Source organism: Sitodiplosis mosellana, unplaced genomic scaffold, assembly GCF_009176505.1.
Source record: "Sitodiplosis mosellana isolate CC-2019 unplaced genomic scaffold, AAFC_SMos_1.0 Smas_scaffold_80, whole genome shotgun sequence".
Lineage (NCBI taxonomy): Eukaryota > Metazoa > Arthropoda > Insecta > Diptera > Cecidomyiidae > Sitodiplosis > Sitodiplosis mosellana.
In genome coordinates, this window is record NW_022595322.1 from 395,408 (window position 1) to 402,311 (window position 6,904).

The window sequence follows — 6,904 nt, forward strand, 5'->3', positions numbered from 1 at the left end:
TTATGGAAAATCGAACTAGTGCTTCCTATATTGATAATTATAATTATCCAAAAAAATTATTCCATTTAAATCTGATTAAAACTAATTAATTTTTAGGTAGTTTAAATAGCATTAATCATCATTCTTATAAGTAAAAATTATCAGAATTGTGATTTCCTGTCATATCCCGAGCTGAATAATTGCTTTTACTTTTACTTTAGGAGTATGTTAACAAAACAGAGAGAAAACAAAGATAATCACTTGCCTGGTACGTGGCGGCTATCTGTAACAATACGGAAACGCGTAAAGAAACCGCTTTCGGTAGTTTATCAATGACACTTTTGCGAAGGAGTGGGCATAATTCTTACCAATTAAGTAAACATATCTAATTGAGTATGGGTTTATGGGCCATATGTATCATAATAATGGGAGGAAAGATTTTAATTTGATTTGATTCGATTTGTATTCTAAAAAAAATATTTGAATAAACATTGTTATTCATTCATCAAAAGTCATTAAAAATGCATTATCTGGGATATTGTGAAAAGTGGAAATATTTTAATGCACTGTGATTATCGTTTATTAATATTCAATAAACTTTTCGATATAAATACTGCCCATGCAATGCCCATTCGCCATAATAACTAGAATATTTATTCGCAACAGTGGTTCCGTTGAAATCTTAATTAACTATACTGCAATACTGAACGATAATCAAAATTATTTGAATTTGACAGAAAATCGTATGTTCGTTCAAACAATTTTAAGCAATGTTCAATCGAGGGGCAATGTTTCCAATCTCCAAAGTAACTACCAAACAAAGCAATTCCAAACCTCGGAGTTTGCCAAACAAATTGAAGGCATATTCCAAGACTTGTGTAAGTTTTCACAGACTTTTTCAACTTGAATTTGTATCAATTGTGTTTCTTTCTCACAAAACTTTTCAATACTTGCAAATCATGTTAAATCCTTTGTTTCCTCATTTTTAGGCAGACACACTGATGAAGTTTTGTTCAAATAGTTCCATCCATGGACTACGGTACATTACTTTGGAAAATTGTCGATCAATTGAAAGGTTTGTTCTTGGATCTTGAATCTCTTTTTAGTTTTAATTGCAAAATAACGTTCCCTTGATTGGGGTGATCAATCCAATCGCTTGCAGAATGAATCTGATTGAAATTATATCGAGTTATCAAATTGAATACCTTTCACAATTAATTTTTTTACTTAAACAAAAAATTCCTAATTCACTCTGGTTGTCTTTCGAGTCAGAATTTGGTGGGTGGTTTCTATTGGACTCTCGGTATATTTATGTACTCATTCAATTCACGAATTGTGGATGAAATGGAATGATACTCCAGTGATCAAAAGCTACAGTCATTATCTCGATTCGATCTCAAAAATCCCATTTCCAGGTAATGGTTTCCCAGAATAATCATTTCTTATGTCGTCGAAAACGGTATCAAACATTTCAATTGTTTTCAGCAATGACCGTTTGTCCACTGGCAAAAATATCGTTGAACAAGTTCAATTACACACGCGCATATCGCACCATATTGAAGTTGGATGGTGATAATGGGCAGAATATCACGAACGAAGAGTAAATCACTTGAACAGTCACAACTTTTCTAGCAATAATTTACCTGCAACCGTGTTTGTTCTAGTCTCATCAAATTGAGAGCCGCTGCACAGATATGTGATGATTTCTTTGTTGAAAATATTCTGGAAAAGTTCCCGGAAAATGATGCAGACAAATCATTTGTGGACTCAATCAAAGAAATTGCATCAGGATTCGAGGAGAATATTGTCGCCTGTAACATGATGGGACGTTTTTCAACCTGCTACGAGTATTTTAACGACATTCTCGTAGAGGAAGGCATATGCTTTGCCTTCAATTTGTTGGGTCCAAGCGAAACTACCACGGAAACGTAATTTGATCTCATTCCATCAGCTTAAAATTTGGTCGAATTGTTGTCGTTTCACACTTTTCTAAATTGCAACACATTTTGGCTGGCATATTGGTGTGACAATTGTCAAAGAGTTAACTCTCTAAAGACAATCGATATTTCAAGGCTGCGCATTAGTATTGCTTAGCAGCAAGCATTGAATATACTTCGCCTTATTATAAAAATTTAATAATTGCTGCTAAACAATGCTATCGCACAGCCTTGCTACCTTTTTAATTAAAAATATAAATGGCTTATAGTACCGCAGGGGATTTGACAAAACTAAAACAAGACCGAATTGCAAAACATTGGCACTTTAAAACTGGTTACGAACCGATCAATCACACAAAACCCACCGACGAATATCCATATCGCACGTTTAGCACTGGAAAATTTTCCAGTTTCAAAGTAATACTAAAAGTAATGGAAAGGAATCGCGATTATTTGTGTACGGGACCAACACAGGGGTTCAAAGTTTCATTCCACACACCCTTTGAAATACCTCAAGTTTGGAAAAAACACTTTCACATCGCACCCAAACAATCGGCCAATTTTTTGGTCACTCCAAATGTTGTTGTTTCAGCCGATAGCTTACGCATGTATCACCCTCAAACGCGGCAATGTTTTTTCCAATCCGAACGAAGCTTAAAATTCTTTCGCAAATACACGCAGGTCAATTGTGAACTGGAATGCTTGTCCAATTACACGCTGGGCAAATGTGGTTGTGTGAAATTTTCAATGGCAAGTGAGTAAAAAAGAATACATTTTCTTACATACATTACCTATGTTCTTAATGAGTTATTAATTTTTCAAAATTGAAAGGGAATGACCAGATTAAAATATGTGGGAGCGCCAAAATTCAGTGTTGTACAAATGTCGAAAGTGACGTTATCCATCGTGACATTTTACGTTCATGCATGTGTTTGCCAGCATGCAATTCAATTTCCTATGATGTCACCGTGTCAGAGTCGAATTTTCATTTGGACGAAGTATGGCGAAGATCTGCAATGAATGGGCACATCGATGTGGACAAGTGAGAACTATGGCCACTGGCCAATTTATGTTAGATGTTATCACCCCACTCCACTCATTTAAAGGACTTTTAGCTCGATTTTGGACAGGCATCAAGAGAGATACTGTTCAATATTGATGATTTTTATTATCAATGGAATAATTCCAAAAATTCGTCTTATTTCAGTTCATCATTTAGCCAAATATCGATATCATTCAAAGACCCACACTTCAGAGCCATTAAACGTTCTGAGCTATACAGTGCATATGGATTTTTTGCCTACTGTGGTAATTTATTTTCATTGTGTATGGGTGCATCTGTACTAAGCGTCATCGAAATATTTTATTATTTTATATTCCGTGTTTCACCTGAACAAAAGAAGCAAATGAAACGATTCAAGAAAACGGCATGGATTGGGAAATAAATGCTGCGACATTATGCTGTATTTTTTTATTTGAGTCCCACTATCGAGAGCGCTTCAGCACCAGCCCGTTCAAGGTTCAGAGTTCGACAACAAATATTAATATCCACTTGGACTACACGCGTCACAAATATTGCATAAAAATATTTAAGCCTTAAAAATGTCTTGGCGAGCTCTGACAATTACATAATTTACATTTTCCGAGGCAAAAAGTAATTATTCTAAATAGAGAGATAATGAGGAAAATTAATTCTATATATTTGATGTGTTTCTTGGACTATTTTAGTAGTATGATATTGTATACAGTTTTAAATAATTATTGACGTTTACTTTTTATGTGCTGTTTTATGGAAACTTTGAAAAATTTGATTGTTTACGTTTGATTGATTACATTATACGATTTCTGACAGACATTTGCAGTTTTATGTAGTATATGAGATGTGCAATCCTGAAGAAATGCTCTAAATCCACAAAGTAAACATATGTACACAATGTGTACTAAACATCGAATTCAAATTCGCACAAAAAGATTGGAATTTGATTTGTCGCCACTAAATGTTTAAATACTTGAATTTCATCTTCTACGAACTACACTCCAATCTGCTTTTATGGGAGAATTGTGAAGATTCGCATTTATTTTTTGCGCATACGATATTTGACTACTTGTCGTTCGTTTTCCATAAAGAAAAGACGAAGCGTGAAGAAGTAAATCAATTCAACCACACTCAGAAGAGACGCTCCCATTAATAGACCGAATATGCCGCCAGAGCTGGCGAGAAAGTCTTCTAGGCTACGAAACTCTGACCGTCTTCTTACAGTGAAATGTTCGTCTTTGAATGATACAGTAACACGGCTAAATGTTGAACTACAAGAAAATGCATTTAAAAATCGTCCATTAGATTATTGTTTACAGCTTCTCTTTTCTTCTTAATCTTAAATATGTAAAAAATTGTGGTAATACTTCTCAAAGTCAAAGGTTTGGCGGAGCTTTGATCTCGACCACGAACTCAGCAGATCATATTCTGCTTGGGATGCATCAACATCATAGGAAATGGTTATGCAAGATGGTAGACAATTACATGCATCGAAATATCCACTTTGAAATATCTTATTATCCGCTTGATTCAAGCAACGCATCTTTGCAGGCCCACACATTTTATCTTCTTCAGATCCTGCAATAAAATTGTATATGATATTATCAATCAAAGCAATCAACCGAATATCTTAATCAATGACATACTTGGCATTGAAAACCTGATGCAACCGCATTCGATTTTTGTAAAATTAGACAAGCATTCTGCTTCGCAGTTCTGTTGCATGTATTGTTTGAAAAATCGTAATTTACGCTCGGAATTGAAATAGCATTGCCTGGAAAATAATGCCGTTCGTTCAGTTAAAATGTGAAAAAGAAAAACTCTTAAACACTTGAGGCCTTTCATTTGATGCAATTGATTTGAAAACATCAACAAATTAAAAAGTCATTCCATACCTTACAGCACTATCGTAGCTTTTCATACTACGTGATGCAATCGTTAGATGTGGATCGATTGAAAATAATGCCGTTTCTAAGATACATATGTCATATCATTAGTACACTTATTTGATATCACTAAGATACGATTTTTAAGATGCAATATATGTACATATATTTGTTTTATAACAAAATTCAATGGAAAATCGGAAAGGAACATTCCATGTATGAATAAATTTATGTGACCTAATACGTACGCCCAGGTGTAACACGGAAAAAATTCTTAAACACTCGAGGCCTTTCATTTGGAGCTTGAAATGTAATTTTAAAACCTTGACTCGCGCCCCCACAAAGATAATCACGATCCTTATTTACGGTTCGCATCAATATGGAAAAGCTAGCCTGTTTGCCAGTGCCTAAAGATGAAATGTAAGAAAGAAGAAAAAATTACGGGATCCGTTCATTTTCCCAGTTGAACTAGTTTTTCTGTACCAAAAACACGGTAAGGATATGACACCACATCTTTGCGATCATCATAACCTTTTTCATAGTTCCAACTCGATGGAGTTTCATTAGAGGTCAAGTTCGAAACGGCTGAAGCGGTTCTGAAATAAAAATTGACAACAAATTTTACCGCCGACTTACAGTGTTAACAACCAAAATTCGTTTCATTTTCAGAATCGATGTTCTTTTCTACTATATAAGACCATGATTTCAGAAAGGGTTCACGTTTCCTTGTTTTTCGGAAAACTAGTTAACCCTCTACTGCGCCATTTTTTTTAAGAGTTGCTTATACTATAGATGTGTTGAGTTTTAGCCGAGGAAAACGAAAAAAATAAAATAATTTCCCGAAAAGCTTTTCCTTAGCCGGAAAATTGGAAAAACTTTTCGAAATTTGAAAACGCGAAAGTTCATATCTTAAAAACCAAAATGAGAATTTCAATGATTTAAACGGCTATGTATGCGTCTCGGAAATACCTTTCAAATGAAGGTATTCATGCCTGGATATCTAGTCAAATGCGCCCTCCAAGCCTACTTTTTTGAAATTTACCCTTTACTTCGCAACACCGCCTTTTGGCGGAATTCGAAATTTTCCGACTTTGAGGGCGTATAACTCGACACCAGCATGCCTTAGACTGGTAAAGTTATATATCAATTCAAAGCTAAGAACCTGCCAAATGCAATACCACTATATTTTCATCAATTTAGAATGTGGTACCCGAGTTATGACCTAATTTATGCACCCCGCCTTTTGGCGGTCTTGCGAACTAGAGGGTTAAACATTTATTTGGTGCAAAAAAGCGATGGAATTTGTATGGGATTTAGTTCTTGTTATTGCACAGAATGTCTTATTTTTCAAAAAAAAAAAAAAAAAATGAACCGTTTCTTCATGATATCCATCCAACTCACTCATTTGTGATCATCTCATTGAAACTCATTGCGTTGAATGTATAGCACAGTCCTTCTCCGGTTACGACTGGAAATAGAAGATTTTCACAAGTTGTCCATTCATTATCAAACAGCTTACAGAAGACCATTGTCTCTTCGAATTTAGGCATTAGGTTCTGGAAAATGGTAAAAATCGAATCATCCGAGTATTTGTCGGGGAAAAAATCAAACACATCATTAGCAATAAAATCGTCACATATCAGGCTGAGCGCTTTCATCAGTCTCAATCTAAAATCAATTAATAAACGATTAGTAGAAGCATTGAAAATGTCAAATGAATCTCAAATCACATAAATGGTTTACATACTCCTCTTCAGTAACGGTTTGTGAATGTTCTCCATCAAGTTTGAACATGGAGCGGTATACATGAGTGTAGTTGAATTTTTTTGAGATGGCTTTTGTCATTGGACAGATCGTTATGGCTGCAAATGGAATGTTTCCGACTGGAAATGGTTGATGGTCGAAACTTATAATGATCAGGTTTTCTCTCCATTTGTGCCACAGATGGTGAATAAGGCCAACACATAAATAGACGGACAGTCCGAGTGCAATAATCCACCAAATTCTGAAATTAAAAAGGCAACGAACATTCACTTGTGCCAAATTGTTTAGCTATGGCAAGGGGG